General features: G+C 33.7%; 2 long non-coding RNA genes and 1 pseudogene across 3 annotated transcripts in view; 1 reads left to right on the forward strand and 2 right to left on the reverse strand.

The window, feature by feature from the left end:
- Window positions 1–588: 588 nt before the first annotated feature.
- Window positions 589–4,569, reverse strand: LOC147507409 (phospholipid-transporting ATPase 10-like; annotated as a pseudogene).
- Window positions 4,570–10,947: 6,378 nt separating this feature from the next.
- The window catches only part of LOC147507410 (uncharacterized), a 53,369-nt gene continuing 45,585 nt past the window's right edge, over window positions 10,948–18,731 (reverse strand). Inside the window, exons 2-3 of one of the 2 annotated variants that reach the window (XR_015217655.1) lie at window positions 11,611–11,847; window positions 10,948–11,419 (exon numbers count right to left, since the gene is read on the reverse strand). This is a non-coding gene — a long non-coding RNA (uncharacterized LOC147507410). Of the gene's footprint in view, window positions 11,420–11,610; window positions 11,929–18,731 lie in introns of those variants that run through there. The other variant, XR_015217654.1, reaches the window with a different exon arrangement.
- Window positions 12,366–14,289, forward strand: LOC147507411 (uncharacterized). The gene is made up of 2 exons (XR_015217656.1): window positions 12,366–12,575; window positions 12,612–14,289. It is a non-coding gene; the product is annotated as an uncharacterized LOC147507411 (long non-coding RNA).

Here is an 18,731-nt window from a genome sequence, read left to right on the forward strand (position 1 = left end):
AAGAATGCGGGGAAGGAGTATATTTTCAAAGTTAAGCTGAATGAGTATAGTATAAAAGAAAAGTTCCCTTCAATTCATTTAGCGTTACGGATATATTAGAAGACGATGAAGACTATGTTGAAGAAAATCCTCCATCAAAAATATCCCGTAAAGATTCAGAAACAGAGAAAAATGAGGACAACAAAGAGATCAAAGGATGAAAAATATCGCCTTAAGATGGAAGATTACTAGGAATTTTATTAGGATTTATTCATATTTCATCAACAACTTCTGTACTTTGAGATACATTAATGATGTTTAGGTTTTAAACTATTTGAGGTATTTAGTAGTGTCTTTGGATTTATTTACTTTAATTCATTAATTCAATCTGAAATTTGTGAGTTCAATTTGAGTACAATTCATAAATTCCTATTCCTATACTTGCACTCTAAGCCACAAAATAACATAATCTTCTTTATAAAAGATGATAAACATTTAGTAATCCTTAAGGTTTACGTGACATGGGAATATTATCAAAAAAACAGATGGGCGGAAGAATAGGTAGCAAGAGATGCCAATCAAAAGAAGAAAATGGTAAAGCAAGTCCATTCAAAGGAACAAAAGAATACCGCTTTGATGAAATCTGACTTGGAGGAGGTGTGTATGTGTTGATATGAAGATACACCGTGTCCTCATTTTCTTTGGCTTCGGATCTTGCTTCCGCTCTTGCAAAAAACCTACCGTCGTTGGCGAATACATCTTTGATGCACCATGTTGCAGTATTCGGGATCATTAGACTGACCCTCCTGTCTTATCCACTGAATCATTTGATGATACATGGGAAGAAACGCATTGTAATTGATGTATATGAATAGTAAGGAATAACCGCAGCAATCACCACAAACAACACAAGGAGCCAGTAAGATGGTGCAGGAGAACAAGCTATAAGGAAGACTTTGTAGGCATTTGTTGATAGATTGGGAGGCATAGAACCATAGGCAAAGGAGAAGAGGTACCAATTAAAAACGCTACCCCCAGATGACTATATGTTGTATCAGTGTGAAGTAACTGGCGAGAGATTGCCATCCTAACGTTTACAACCCAGACAACACAAGTATACATTGTGGTTCCCAGAATATCCATGCCAACAGTCTCACCACATTTGCGAAAGGCCGGGTAAGCAAGTGCTTTAGTGCAGAAAAAAAAAGATAATGACGGCACTGGTCACCCCATTGAACATCCAGCCAAGTATCCGTCGCCAGCTCAAAACTACATTCTGAACACCTTCTTCATACAAGAGGGACATGGTCAACCCATTGAACATCCAGCCAAGTATCCGTCGCCAGCTCAAAAGTACATTCTGAACACCTTCTTGATACAAGAGGGGAAACCGACAAATGAAAGAAATAATTAAAATTACCATTCATCACCTTAACTTTACAATCAAAAACAAGTCGTATAAAGGAAATACCTTGATACAAAACCGTGTAGAAACATCTTGGTCTAAAACTCCCAGAGCAAGAGTTGGAAGTGCAGTGAATAAGACATTGTAAAAGGACAAATACCAATCATTATATGCAGCCTGCCCAGAGAATGACGTATATGCCTCGAACAAGAAGACAGTAACACCGAATGTGACATTTTTGTAGAAAAAGTAGCAAATCTGGTGGAAAGGCAAAACCACAAAGTGAAATTGGTAATTTACTTTGTTACATCAATTCTTGGAAGTGCAATGATACTTGAGATGATAACCAAGACTTCACAACTAGCTTTTCCATATGTTGACCACCACAATTTTCATGTATTCCAAACTATCTCTTCCCAACCATGGGTAGCATAGTTAAGTCTTTTAGTCAAACACTCAAACCAATTAACAATGGATAAAATCAGAAGATGAAAACAGATTGGCCTGGTTGGTTCATACTTCATACTCATCCAAGGAGACAAGCTATTTTAACCATCTCAAGAAGTATAAAATTATCATAATACAATAATTCCCCACAAAATTAAGGATAATTTTAAATACTATCAATGGTTACTGATGATGAAAATGTAAAGCTCATATATTTAGAGCAGCATGAAAAATGTGATAAACTATTAAAAATAGTTCAACTGTGGAACAACCCTAAAGCTCAGCAGGAGTCATAAAAATCAAATATATAATAGACATTTAACTGCGTTAATCATATTCCACTGTCCATACGAGGCTAGCCTGACATCTCGACTAGTATCATGGTACTTCAACTGAAAAACAAAAAAAAAAATAAAAACATATTACCTAAGCATAAATCATAAATAACAAGAATATCCTAGAGCATAATTACCATTGGTGCAAACACCCTTGCATTCTGAATTACTACCAATTGGGGAATCACTTCAATCCCGAATTCTTTAGAGAAGACGTCATTTTATAATCATTATGCAAAGCCATCTGCATCCAAACACACTTCTGAATTAGAAGCACCAAGGCAATTGGGAAACATAGGATTACATAATCATGTATATCATAAAGGACTTGAGTAAAAAAAAAAAGAAACCTCCATAGGAATGTATGCTGGCTTTGAATCACTTCCCACTTGAAGGTTTTTGACATCATACTTATCTTGGAAGTATTGAGCAACAGACATCCTTCGGCCACCCTCATCAACAGTAAACCTAAATAGGCAGCAAAAATCACAACTTAATATTAAGAAACATCTTATATATACTGGATATATGGAAGTAAGAAACAAGGTAAGTTAAAGACATACATCAACTGTTAAATCGGCTGAGTTGCTATTAAAGAACCTGACTAGATGCAAGCATCATGGTTGACTACGCCTAGGACCAAATTATGAGAGACTTTCTTATTATGATTATTATATGTTTAATGCATGAAGCAAGTAAATACATCAGTAAAAAGTATGTAGCCAACATCATTTAGATCTTTTTGAGGATTCTCAGGCATTAGATATGCCATTCACAGCTTTCAAAGAGTTAGACCTAAGAATCAAGCTAGGGACCAAAGGCGACAACAGATATCTCGATGGAAATACATTTGCATCAGCTTCCATCATATGAAAAGTCAAAAATTTATTTTTCACTTTGTATTGATATCTTCATCGGTGCTATCTTATCATAATCATCACATTGATAGTTTGAGACTATAGTAATATGATTACTCTAATAGACTGCCTAAGGAGACTACATTCTACACAGAGGAACGACAAGGTTCATTTATGGATATGCATTAGTTCCTTGGGATGTGAGCAGGGGCTAGAGCTGAAATATGGAGTAATAGTACTTAGACTTAAGAATTAACTTTAGAGAGGGTGGGGTGGGGTGTCTTAGGCATTTTGAACGGAGTTTCTACTTTTGTCATAATCAGAATTTAGAGTATCCCTATCTATCTAATAATAAGCTTGGTGCTTCTAGAGTATCATTTGTTGTTTTTTGCACGCATTACTAGACATTCATTTTGCCCGATGCATGGATTCTTTCTTCTTTCCTTTTATTTTCTTTTCTTTAGATATTTTTGTATATCACAAGAATGTATTATCTTACACGGACCTTTCATAAAGTGTTTATCAACTTTGTACCCGAACTTCACTCCATCTCCAAAGATACCAATGTGATTTGTTTTAATCTCCTGGACTACCAAGGAAGTATAAAGTACACAAGTTCCTTCATATGAAAAGGGTGAATATATAACTGACCGAGTCTCTCTCTCTTTCTCTCTTAAAATCTACAAAGTACTAACCGACAACTTCATCAAAATTGCTCCTCCAATGAAAATTTCAACTACTATGGTCTATGGCCAAATTAATAGAGTCCAATAAGTTTTATCAATGTAATTACAAACTTAAAAAGCCAGATGTATTCACACAGTTACCTCAGATAGATAAAATATCTTCCCAACTTGGCTAATGGATCACTTCTAATATTTGGCTTTTGTAGATTATTTTTGTGATTGTGCCATGGTCAGTCTTTACAGATTGTGCCAATTCCATCGTCTAAAGGATCTTTGAAGGTTATGCTATTACATGGGAATTTGAATATTTGGGTCTATGAGCCGAAAAACCTACCCAACATGGATATGTTTCATAATACCTTAACCAATATGTTTGGGAAGCGGCTTGGGAATGTTACAAACAAAATTGAAGGGCATGTATCAAAGGTAAACAAAGGATCCCTATGTCACCGTTTGAGTGGCCAATTCAACAAAAATTAGTAATAACGATAACCCAGTTGGACACAACATTTTAGTGGTCCCGCATTACATCACGCTTATAAGCACATTTTGTTGTTAAGGGACAAATATTGTGGGGTCCCAAGTTATTGAGTCTTTAATCACAGAGAAAATATAATATCGAGAAAACAAAATTGAAGGATCTTTTCAAATCCTTAATATGTCAAACAGAAGCCATGTAACCACGAGTCAATTGAAGATATCTATTCAATACATACCAAATTGAGAGACCGGACCGCCAGAGTTCTAGGTACATACTTCCCTCGGGCAAGGAGGGAAGCTAACATTATACCAAGATGCCAATGTTCCTCGATGGTTGCCTTCCAGCTTTGAACCTCGGCGGTGGGGTGCCTTATGATCATCAATGTTGGTATGACATATTCAATGCAATTAGTCAAGCCCGGCGCTTTGATTTATATTATCGGGTTGGACAAAGGACCACAAAGTCTGATTAATTGAGATGTTGCTTCCGGATCGATGTCACTATAGAGGATTTTTCAAGTCCAAGTCGCAGAAGGTGTGAAATGCTTTTGATATGGGATGATCCTACTTCAAAAGCATCTTGGGTTTGATTCATGATCTTTGTTATTTTATATTCAATCAATTTTTATTTATAACCTCTTTATAGTAGAGATTGTTGATTACAACCGAACCCAAGCAATGTCAACAAAATCCCCCCACCACCACACACACACAACACAATACATATTTAAGAATGCAATGAAGAATCAAGAGTTGAGTTTTAGTAAAAGTTAGCCTAGATTGGTAGTCTAAAATTTAAAGAACTCTTATATGAAGAAGAATGGTGTATAGCCCTCGATCTCATTTTGTGTTTATGCATTTGTGCATGGATTCTTTCTTCTTTCCTTTTATTTTATTTTCTTATCTTACACGGACCTTTCATAAAATTGTTTATCAACTTTGTAGCCTTTGAGATATCCGACTAGCAAGGAAGTATACGGTCTAATTCCCAGGCCTACATAAGGACTTCTTCTACCAAAAGAATCCTAGCTATTTATACTTAACTTCCTAAACAAACATATCTAATAAGAATCCTATTAATACTAAACTTCTAATGACATAAAAAAACCTAAACAAACCTATATATATAAAAAACCAACGATCCTCCTAACACAAAACAAAAAACAAAGGTAAACTTTCAGTTTTTTCTTTTAGTATGATTTACATTAGTTTTACATATATAACTGAGTTCTTTTTCTTTTTTTCATTGCATACAATAGAAGATATTCAATCAAGGCTTCAGAAAGAGTTAACAAAAATGGATAAGGTAAACTATTTCTTTTCCAGTATCTTATTTAATAATTTTGTAGATTTCTCTTTTATGATTCAAATAATAATATTAAAGTTTAAACAAATGAGATATTAGCATAAGCCTGTAACGGTTTGTTTTTTATTATTCTATTAATTCAAAATTATATTGAACTATATTGAACTTAAGACCTGTAATAGTGTAACAGCCACTCACTATTAACTGTCAAACCCTCTTCTTTATAATTCTTCTCAATATTGTGAAATCAAGTGGACTGCAGAGACAAGTCTCGAGTTGAAGCTATTGAGTCAATCAATCCAACACGACAATTATTGATGAAATTATATGAAACATAAAAGCAGACCTAAGGAGAACATATCAACTTTCAAATCATCCATATGCTTTAAAATTTATTTTAAGGGGGAAAGGTGTGTGTGTATAAGGTAAAATAGTATATATATGTAACTAGAGTATAAGAAAATTCATGTTTTTATATCAAAATTATGTAATGCTGGAACAAAGTTTAGTGGTATATATATACCTGCACCTATTCACTATAGCCCACTTTGACACACATTTGGTATCCTCCCACAAAGCCTACAAAACAAGAAAAGATCCATCAATAAAACAAAACCTAAAATTTGCATGTTCTAAAAATACCAAATTACTATATGCCCTCATCAATGGTGATCTTTCTATTTCTAGATAATATAAACTAATGTAATTTTTAAAATGCACCTCATGGAGTATGAAACCAAACACAAAATTTCACTCAAGACAGCATTGAAGGAAATTCTAATCACGGAAAAAATTCAGGGAGAACCAGTTTTCATATCAAAGATTGAAAACAACCAATACGCTGCAGATGTCATAATAGATTTGCCGATAATGAGAGAAATCTTCAAAAATCCGAATTATCCTATAAGCCAATCATTTTCGGGAACGTATCAAACTAAGAAAGTGGACTCAGAAAATGCAGCTGCAGGAAACGCTATCCGCTTTCTATAGCAGGTATACAAATTTGAGGTTTTAGACGTCAACCACAAAGAAGTCATTACTAAACGTGAAGAGCTACATAAAGCAAATACTAGAGAAAAACAACTTCATCAATATATTGAAAACTTGAGAAAAGAAAATACCTATTTGAAGTCAATAAATGAAGCATTGCTTATAGGAGGACCAAATTGGGATATGGACTACCTAAGCATCCCAAATAATCCATCAAATTTGGATGAGGATTAACGTAGTGTTTTTCAAGCTGAATTCTATATTGGATGAGGATTAGCACAGAGTTAGATCCATCAAATTTATATTTTTGTTTTTTCAATTTGAATTATCTATAGTTCATCATAACTTAATGAAATATTTATTTTAGGACATATACAGAGTCGTTCAAAATTTTCTTTCCTTCTTTCCAATTTCCAGAACAGCCGTAAAAAGGATGTACACACGGCTAATAATGCGGCCGACACGGTTACGTGGACCAATAAATCTGTTCCTACTGTTTCTTATATAGTTATATCATCAGCAAAAAAACAAGTAGGTAACATTCGAAACTGACACCTCACAAACGGTTTCATCAGCTTTTTACCACCTCTCAAAAGTCAAAACCCCCCTAATCCTAGATTCCATCTCCAAAAAAATTTGTATCAAACTTTTACAATCAATGGATTCTTTCAATAGATACACCTCTCAAAACTACACACCATCAGCACCCACGTTACCCGATAATTACGGACAAGAACAACTTTCTCCTCCAACCCAACCTAATTGCAGAGTAACATATTATACTATATACATCCTCAATAAAGCCTTTTAAACTGACAGACCCCAAAGAATACAACTTCTTAGTTAATAAAAGTGATAGAGACTCTTGAGCACAAACTGTGGATAGTTGAATATTCTAGGATCATTCTCTTTTACTAATGGTATGCCCTTTACATTAATTCTTTAACTAGAGGTGTATCCAGAAGCAAAATTATGATCCCTCAAATTTAGTGTTTCTAACCGCAACAATTCAACAAAAATATTCTAACAAGTGTACCAGTCAAATAACTGAGGCCAAAAAAAGAATGCTCAACATTACTCAATTATATACTTTTCTAGAACATACAATGCAAATTAAACCCTAATTAAGAAATTATAATCAAGAAAGCAAATTAATAATGCGAAAAAAGATACTAACTTGTGCAATCATTCTGTGTGAAACCTTTCTTAAGTAGCCTAGATCCGGAAACACATAACACTGAATCCATTGAAGCTGCGTCATCATCATCATCATCATCTTGACTATTAATATTCTTCTCATAGAGTTTCAAATCTGGATCTTGATTAAAAACTGCTGGGGTGGAAGTATTCTTGGTTAAATCTTTGTCAATATCATAAACCCTTGAAAAGTGATCACTATTGTTTTGCTCCTCTGCCATTGAATCAAGAAACGTCCAAGATTTTGAAGTGTGAGTAACATCCACATAATCAGATACATATCTTACCATGAAGATTGGAGCAATTTAGTGTAAAAGGAAGCTGCGTGGGAAAAAGAGGTAGCAATTCAAATTTGAATTGAATTTGAGATATAAAACATATGTTATAATTTGTTGGGCCCAGGCCCAACAGTAATAGTATACTTATAGGTTTCTAAACACAATAGCTTCTACCTAATTAAAAAAAAATCTAATTTAAAATAATGTGATTTAGCTTTAGGTCGTCCCAATAATATGGGTATTTGCATTGGACCCAAAGTTTTACGTTTCTTAGCTTTAGGTAATGCTATCCTTAGTTAACGATTCATTTACCAGTTTGACCGTCTATTGTGGTGTGTCTGGTGTGATGCCCTTTCAAAATGCAACAACTACCGCTCACACGTTTTGCACGTGCCCACACCATAAAACTCAAAATCCAAATTTCAAAATACCCAACACGTGTCATAATTCATGCTCCTAATAGAGTGGAGGCTGCAAAAAAGGAGAAGCTCGCTGTTCCAAAATATCAAAATTTAAGAGATATACAAAACTAAAAACCTACGAAAAGTAAACTTCCAATCACTTAGTAAAACATAATCTATTAACCTAAAAAAAACAATTTAACTACACATATCGAAAACCAGGTAGCCTATTTTCTTCCTCTTCTTTATTATTTACAATTATTTATTGACTTCATTTTATTATGTATATTGCAGATAATGGTGTATGAAAATTACAGCTTATGTAAAAAAAAAAATGCTAAAGGAAATTCTAGAAGCAGGACTTAACATTCAACAAAATCCAGTACAAATACGTAATTAGAGAACGGACGATTCAAAAAAGCACCAGAACATTAAAGGTACCAAAAGACTTATTCTTTAACAGTGAAGACGTCATAGTTAAAGAAATTGATGGAAGCCCAACATATTCTATTGCAAAAGCAGAGAATTCAGCAGCTTTTCACGCAATACAGTTTATAAAGAATGAACGTGATATGGAAATTAAATACTTCAATTTCAAAGAACTTATGAAGAAAAGAATAGAAGTTGAAGAGAAACAGAATCAACTCGACATCCTCAAAAATATTATGCTAGATTGTTTAGTTGATGATAAACACAACAAAGAAAAAATATATTATCTCAAAGAAAAAATTAAATGAATGAAAGGCATGGAGAGTTCCATAATAAAGAAAAGAAAACCATGAGGATTAGTACTTTAATACCAAAACTTTATTATGTTGGTCACATAGTATTTTTTTAATGGCCGAGGTTTAACACTTCTTATTTATGAAAGTTTGTAACTATTGAGTCCGTTAATTTTTAGTTTAATTTTATAATATTAGCAACTTTTCCAATTCGACTACTTCAAGTTATATTGTGTTCGATATCGAAAAAAATATAAGTCATTTGTCACCTTTGGAGTAGGTATTCGTATCATAGCATTGTGTTTCATTTGTTAACCTTCTAAAAGTGTAAGGTTTTTACCGATATCTCATGCATGATTCCTACGATATGTATAATTACACTATATCACATGCATGAAATAGCGCAATGAAATGTAAGATCGTACCTTGGTCACAAATTTGAAGTTCCAAGCTTTGATCTACGTGAGAAGATGATGTTCTTGGCACACTCAAGATCTTCTTTTCTCAACTTTGTGGAGTCAAGTTCCAACCACTTAACGGAAGCAACCTTTTGTTCATGAACCAAGAACCAAGAACCGACAATGGCTAGGGAGGTTACCACCTATGGAATCTCCACAAATTACTTTTCTTCTTTAGAAAATGTTGGAGGCCACCATTAAAGGAGAGAGAGTTTTTCTTGTTTTTTTCAATATGTGAGGGTGGGGGTCTATTTATAGAGTTCTCCCACCTCCTCAATATTGGATAGGATAGAGTCATATACTCATCTAATATCAGACAGGATAGAGTCTTATACTCATCTAATATCAGATAGGATAGAGTCATATACTCATCTAACATCAGATAGGATAGAGTCCTACACTCATCCCATATCAGATGGTTATCCTTATCCTAGTGGTTTATCTTTATCCCGGTTCTTTATCCAACATTATTTCCAACAAAAAGAAGTGAGTAATTGTAAATAAGTGGATGCCCCGAACATTCAACAATGTAAATACTGGACTGTGTCTTCCAAATATTAATGAGATAGTGAGTTCCTCCTTCAGTATTCTAATGCCAAATACCATAAGATCTTTAAAAAAAAAACATAACACAAAGTCTCTGCAAAGAATTAGGCACCAACATTCTTAGATGTCTAGATTTTTTTTTTATTATCGGGTAGTTTTGCAACTCCATTATATAAACTCTCCTAAATCACCACAAATTACCACAAGAGCACAATCGATTATGAAAATGGTGAAACCTCATGTTATCCCTCAACAATCTCTCTCCTCATAATCAGAGACGCATTTGACGATCACAGAGGAGGGAAATCCTCACACACTCTAAGGTTCTTTACAATCCTAATGGGGATTCCAAATAAGTAAATAGTCCAAATGATGTCCTAAAAAGATCCTCCAATAGCTGCTTCCTTGATCTCTTTTGACTTTGGGTGCGTAATGTCACCAAAGAAATAACTCATGTATAATCCCATCCTCTACTTCCATCAAGCTTCTTTCTCCTTTTTTCTCTAATCAGGATTTCCATGGATCCAACAAGCACCTAGGAGTGCTCCACACACTCCACACACTTGAAAACACGGGGTAGATAAAATTACTTGAAAACACAACATGTAAGGCTGGGGGTAAAGGAAATCAAAATTATATTTTATGGGATTAAGGTTTGTTCTTATATTTTACATTCCTAAAATAGCTAGATGATCAACATTTGTCTCCCCTATAAACATGTATAAAAGAGATAATCTTAAAAGGGACTTAGGGTTGAAAGCTTAAAAAATTGAGACAGAGCAGTTAAAAATTAAACACAAATATCAAATCAATGGAATTACCATATCAACTATATTAGCTTTAGATATATAATTTCAATATCAAAATAATGTTTATTTTCCGGATAAGAATAATTTCAATATCAATGAACCAAGTGTTACACAAGCTCTAGAAAGCAGGAAATCTCCTGCTAGAACAGCTAGCTGCAACAGATGAAAAAAAGGTTTAAGCTAGAAAGCATCATTATTACAATAGCTTTGACCAAAACTGAAAGATAATTAATAAACTTGGATCAGGTTTTGACACACTTGAGTTGTGACAAGAGTTGCTATGTTCTGTACTCACTGAGTAATCATCAAAATGTCTACTGTAGGCATTAGGGCTCATCTTTGGTAATAACATGTGGCAGAGACAGTTTTGCTTTAGTTCTGCGTAATGATGTGGTGAATATCTTTGATCTGCCCTTTCAACATGATCGTTGGTTAAATAGCCATTCCTGCTCTTTGTACTCCCTCTAGATTGCCCAAAATCCATTTCCACAACCTTGACATTGTCTTCAATGTGTCTATCCATCTACATGCAGAAAAATCAGATTGCAGATTAAAGGGTGAAGAATTTGTATTGCTTTCATTTATAAGAGAGATTCTCCCATCATAATAGTGGTTATGCTCTTAAGTAGTGCAAACTATTTTCAGTAGGATGCATGTGGTAATTTTATTTATATAGAAATGTTTAACATATGGACTGATTTCTAGAAGGCTTACATTATATGTTGGTCGAATGTGATTTGCCTGCAACAAATTTCTGTAGTTTGATGACCTATGGGCAAGGAGATGTGTTTCCTCAGCCATCTGGCTCCTCTGGGCTCGAGCTCTAGCCTTAACAGTCACCAAGGATTGCATACACCGGAGGGTCCTAGCAGCCTGCTTTCTCACAAGGTAACCCCTTACAAGTTCTTGCAACTTCACCAGTCTTTTCAATGCACAAAGCGTTTTCCTTGCCTGTTGCAATGGAAGATACAAAGAGTTGATTTATCTAACACGAGACTTCTAATTGGTAATCTTTATATTGACAAATGGTGATTGTTTTGAAAATTATACCGATACGCACGGAAGAATGCCTCAGATCCCGATTGCGGCAGACTCTTTGAATTGCACTTGATCTTCTTCTTGAAGTTTAACGTAATTGGGTAACGGCAGGGCCGGGTCAAAATTGCCATGACCGCATCATTACAAGAAGCTACGAAGCCACGAAATGCTCACATTGAACTCGGCCTCCCTGTCATTCTCCGTTTCCAACATAGATCGCGACCGCTGATTCGCAGAGTCGTAGGAATTAAGTCCATAGAACTGATATCCCCGGATGTTGTTGCGATCTTCAAAACTCCATCTCCGCTTCTCTTTAGGGGGTGTGGGGGAGCAACGGGTACCGTAGGGAACTCACCTGAATATGAACAATGCCGATTACTTAACACGAACTCCCTTACCATTCTCTTTCTTTCCCTCAAGAGAAGTTTTAATCCAATTTCCTGCCTTCCCCATATCTTTCAACTCTTCTCATTAACCATGCCAACACGTAAACAACAAATAATAGGGAGAAAATAAACCGATGTTTCTTTCTCTCTGTGTCCCTTTCTTTCTGAACTGAACTGACAAAATTTATAAAGGCAATTTACTCTTAGCTAACCTCTTATATTCTGTCCTTTCCTTCTGTTTGTTTCTGAGTATCAGTTGAGTATTTTTACTCCAAATGCCACATCCATAAGGCAGAGTAGTTTTACCAATACATGAATCAAATAAAGTTTTCCAATATTGCCTATTAAATTTTTATAATTCTGCCATATCATGTCTAATAAGTTGATATACTGTTCTAAATATGGATCTACAAGAAGCATAAAATGTACGATTTTTTAAAACAAGTATCTTTTTTTTTTCTGAATGTGTATTGCTACATTTAGTTATTTCGATTAAAAAAATAATCTTCTACTTACTACAATGTGAACATAACATTTTTTTCTTGGCTATCTTATACAAAAACACATAAAAGGATCACTATGGAGATGAGAACAGAGCAATATTCAGGAGGGATTGAATTGTCATTCAAACCTATGCTGGAAGAAATAATGAAAAATCTAAATCTGGATCAACCTATTTACGAAAGTTCAATACATAACGGAATGTACAATGCAAGCGTCAGGGTGAGAAATGATGTAGTTGGTGTGGAAGGTGCGTCTTAAATCATAAGTTTTAAAGGAGTACCATCAAAATCCATTGAAGAGACTAAAAACACTGCAGCAAGACGGGCAATTAAATTTACACAAAAAGTTAATGAATTCGAAGTTGTTGACTACAACTTCAAGGAGTTGAAAATCAAGCGAAAGTTCTTCAAAGAACAACAATAAACAATCGAATTCCTCGAGAAATCAATGAATATCAAACAACGAACAGAGGCAAGTTTTTTTATTTAATATGATTTTTCATATGTTATATATCACTAACTTTTTAAAGTTTAGGCTAGAAGAATTGAAGCACGTCGCAGAATATCCAGTACAGATATTAGAAGTATTATTTTAGACAATACCAAACTCATTATCAAGGAGAATAAAGAACGATACTTAAGTCTCAACAAATTCAATAAAAAGGTAAACAGATTTAACATTCATATTTTTTTGCTTAATTGTAATTTTTAAGTGTTTTACTAACAATAAATTGATCTATAAATTGATGCAGCGAATTCAATTTCAAAAACTTATCCCTCTAAAATTCAAAGATATGCTGATGCACTGCACCAAAATATTAAATATCAATTGACGTTCCAATCTTTAACATCAAAGACAATCACCAATTAGAAGGAAATTCAACAACTCGAGAAGATTCAGAAAATTCAGCATCGAAAAAAGCAATTGATTTTATGCACAGTGAGATAGGCTTTGAAATAGTTCACTATAACTACGAAGAAATAGAAAAAATTTGCAACAAACTTCAGATTGCAGAAAAGAACGACATGCTTAGAAATCAATGCATACAAATTCAGGAAGAAGAAATTATCTAAAGGCAATTATAAAGAGGGAATGGTAGAGTTATGATTCTCTCTACGTAATTATCTGTTTGATCTTGGAGATGAGATGACTTATCAGACATTTTTACATATATGGAATCATATTTTTAGTAATAAATGTAATCATTTTTTAGCCAAGGTTTTGTGTACAAATGGAGTTTAAGAGCTATCCCCAATCATCAAACCACATGGAAAGAATGACAGGTATCTTTGAACAAATAAATTGCTCTAATCAATGTATATTACAAAAATAAAATCAGAGATTAACTAATGGGTTTTATCAATATCTGCTGCTTCCCTTTTAATTTGAATGAGTGATTAAAATAATTTTCATATCTCATAGCTATGCATAGTTGCTAATATTTTTTAGAATAATTTAATATAACGGCACCCGTTCGTAGGACGGGTTCGAAAAATATATATATATATAGCTCTACCCTCTTCAATTGAGGAAGTGTTTCTAGAGTGTCCACGTGTCATGGCTTATTAAGAAAAAGTAGGAGATAAAATAGAAAACAAATATATATTTATCTTTATCTTTAGATATATATTATAGTTATACCCTCACCAATCTATTTTTTGGAGCACTCGCAGAGACTAATTTTTTCTAAACTCTATAACTAATTATAAAAAAGTAGGATATAAATAAGGAAACAATCACATCTAGAGTTTCACAGAGTCTCCAACTTTTCCTAAACAATATTGCTAATTACGAAAAAAAAAAATAGAAGACAAAAAAATAAATTGCTAAAAACAATAGTTTCCACCGAAAACGATTTTCCTAAAACTCTTTCGATTTGATGCGCCATCCACTGTGGGATTTAAACATTTATTCATAGTTAAGGATTCCAAAAATCATAATTCTGACCACAATAATTACAACATATTCCAATTCCTTAGATATATATTATAGTTATACCCTCACCAATCTATTTTTTAGAGCACTCGTAGAGACTCCAGTTTTTTCTAAACTCTATTACTAATTATAAAAATGTATGATATAAATAAGAAAACAATCCCATCTAGAGTTTCATAGAGTCTCTAATTTTTCCTAAACATTATAGCTAATTATGAAAAAACTAATTTCATCTAGAGTTTCACAAAGTCTCCAACTTTTCCTAACCAATATAGCTAGTTACGAAAAAAAATATGAGACAAAAAACTAAATTGCTAAAAACAATAGTTTCCACCGAAAACGATTTTCCTAAAACCCTTTCGATTTGATGCGCCATCCACTATGGGATTTAGACATTTATCCATAGTTAAGAATTCCAAAAATCACAATTCTGGTCACAATAATTACAACATATTCCAATTAAATTTATGAATTTATAATTTTTCAACACTATAATGTAATTTCAAATTATATATATATTCGGCGGAATAACGAGATTCAGTTAAAGTAGACGTTGGGCTTAAATAAATTATATACTAAACCAAAACAAATTACATTTAGAAAATTAAATTAAACACAAAATAACATCACAAAATATATAATATAAAATAAATAAAATAACGGCAAAACAATAATGACAAATATTTTAATATATGTACATATAATACTAAATGAAACTAACGTCAAAGAACAATTAATGGGGAACCGAAAATTGAATGCAAATACATTGAATTAACCTCAAATAATATTTAACGGGAAATCGGAAACTAGATGCAAATGCAAATATTAAACTAATCTTAAAAAGTAATTAATAGAAAATCAGAATATGGATATAACTGCATTAAACTAACCTCAAAAAATAATTAATGGGAAATCAAAATTTGAATGCAAATACATCAAAAAATAATTGTCGGAAATCGAAAACTGGATGCAAATGCATTGAACTAACCCTCAAAGATTAAATTAATAGGAAATCGGAAACTGGATGCAACTGCATTGAACTAACATCGAAGAAAAACTAATTATAAATTGGGAACATGATGTAAATGCATGGAACTAATCTTAAAGAATAATTAACGGGAAATCGGAAACCGGATGCAACTGCACTGAACTAATCTCAAAAAATAAACTAGATGCAAATGCATTGAACTAACCTAAAGAAATAATTAACGGAAAATCAGAAACTGGATGCAAATTCATTGAACTAACCTCAAACAATAATTAACGGGAAATCGGAAACTATATGCAAATGCAACCTTATCAAATAATAAACGAGAAATCGGAAACTGGATGCAAATACATTAAACAAATTTCACAGAATAATTAACTAGAAATCAGAAACTGGATGGAAATGCATTGAACTGACCTCAAAGAACAATTAATAACAGAAAATTGGAAATTGGATGCAAATGTATTGAACTAACCGCAAAGAATAATTAACAAGAAATCAGAAACTGGATGCAATTGCATTGAACTAACCTCAAAAAATAAATAACGGGAATCGAAAATTGGATGCAATTGCACTGAACTAACCTCAAATAATAATTAACGGGAAATCGAAAACTTGATGCAACTGCATTGAACTAACCTAACCTCAAAAAATAATTAATGAGAAATTGGAAACTAGATGCAACATACTACATTGAACTAACCTCAAAGAATAATTAATGGAAAATTATAAACTTGATGCAAATGCATTTAACTAATAACCCTAAAACATGTTTGTATTATATGTAAGGGGAATAAATGTCTTGACAAATATAATTTTGCATTTTAAGTAGTGTTTATCATAATTCTTTTATTATGATTGTGAATGTCTTGCTATTCAAGTAGCTTCAATATTATCTTTGTCACATTAGGGATTCTCACAAAACTTCAATCAAACTTTTATTATTAAACTTAACAATAAAAAGAAGTCGATGAATTTTATCAAGGTTTGATGCTTCCTTTTAATAGAGAGTGGTGCAAGAAATTTGAATGAGCGATTAATATAATTTTCATATCTTACAGCTATGTATAATTGCTAATATTTTTTAGAATAATTTAATATAACGGCACTTGTTCGTAGGACGGGTTCGAAAACTAGTTATATGTTGTGTACCCAGCTTTGTTGGAGTACACATAACATCTCGTTTAGAATCAAAGTTTGGGTTTCCCAGACTCAAACCATTCTTTTGTATTTTTCTCTTTATTAATATATTTAAACTTACCTAGCAAAAAAAAAAAAAAAAATTTGTCAAAAAATATGTAACTCTCACGGGTGGTCCTGAGCACAGGCGGGTAGCTAGGGCCCTCAAAGTTTGACCCAACATTAGGGCACCGTATTCCAGAAAATTAGTACACCATTAGTGTTTTTGTGTATTGAGTCAACATTTATACTCTTCTAAACCACATTCTACTCAAATCTATTTTGCAAAATCAATTGAATATATTTATTAAGAGCATGTCTTCAGTGCGCAGGTCATATGGTGCGCAGGTAATGTGGGCCTTTGGATCAGTACTTTTACCATGCAATACACACGCACCCCTTGGTATGAGTGGCCCAGATTTGATACGACCTGCGCACCATAGATTTAGCCATTTATTAAAACTATCATTTATGGGCCCCACATGTGGAGTTTGACTTGGCCCCCAAAGCCTCAAGGCCACCCTGGTAACTCTACCAATTACTTAAGACCTACCACCTCTCCAATTCACGCTCATCGTACCCGAAAGGCTAGTTAATTTAACTCGCATCTTATCTGTATTAGTATGGTGCACGTGCTAGCACATGTGGATAATACACCTAATTCATTAAAAAATAAATTAAGTCACACTCATGGACCCACTCTCCACTAACTAAACAACAAAAGATTTTTTTTATAATTACAATTATGCCCCAACTATCTCTAAAATATTTCAATTGTTTTTGTATCACAAATATTGAAATTTTAAACTAAAAGGGGCAAAACCGTCTAGAAAAAAGTGACCAAGAGTCGCACATTTTTAATTAATATTTCACTATTGTAAGATTGTAGCTCAGCCCGGGATTTTTAAGATTGTAGAGATATTTCCTCGCTTTTGTAACACTATTCATTTTCGCAATACAATTACCTTTAAGCAAAAAAGCAAAATAAAAACAATCAATTTGTCAGGACATCTTGTTATTATTGATCCTGCATCAATGATTAATCAATGAGGTAAGTAATTGATCCCTTTATGTTCAAGGAAACCAGGCTATTAATGTGAGCGACTGCGCCTAGTTGAGTTCTTGTTCTTCCAGATCGCGGCCCAACTCTTACAAATGTACCCAGCCTTAGATTGTAAAGGAACAAGTTTTTGTAAGACACGCAATAACAAATTGTCGCCGTATGCTTGTATGGCTTCCACGTTTACTCCTTCCGACCAAGTAAATCTAGTTCCACCGACCTTGCGTAAACTCGTTATTGGAGCAATTTGAACGACATGCCTTTTGGCCCAAACCCGCTTTATAGAGTCCTCTAAAATCCATATGTCTAATATCACCTCGGAAGACGAGATATATCTGTAAAGCACAAGTGCCCTTCCATTTCTAAGAGTCCCATACAATAGTGTCTTCTTTCCGAGGCACAGTGGCTTCCTGGGTGTGGCATTGTGGAAAATTTCTCCTGGTCCATATTGAATATCACAATAGAATTTGAACAATGCGGTAAAACTCCAAACAGTCTCTTGTATTCATGATCGTCAACCATCCAATGTAGAGCTCCATTCAAGATTATAGGAGCTCTGTTAACATCTGGAGGATGAGAGACGAATCCTGGAAGCACTCTAAGTACTGTAGAGGTCACGCTAAGTACCGAGGATTTGAAAAATTGGCCTTCTCCATAGATAAAAATAATTCTATTCTCCCTAGCCTTTGGGTGAAAGAAAAACCCACATGCAGAATAGTATGTTGAAGATGGACTCCTACGCGCC

Source organism: Coptis chinensis, chromosome 3 (genome assembly GCF_015680905.1).
Source record: "Coptis chinensis isolate HL-2020 chromosome 3, ASM1568090v1, whole genome shotgun sequence".
Taxonomy (NCBI): domain Eukaryota; kingdom Viridiplantae; phylum Streptophyta; class Magnoliopsida; order Ranunculales; family Ranunculaceae; genus Coptis; species Coptis chinensis.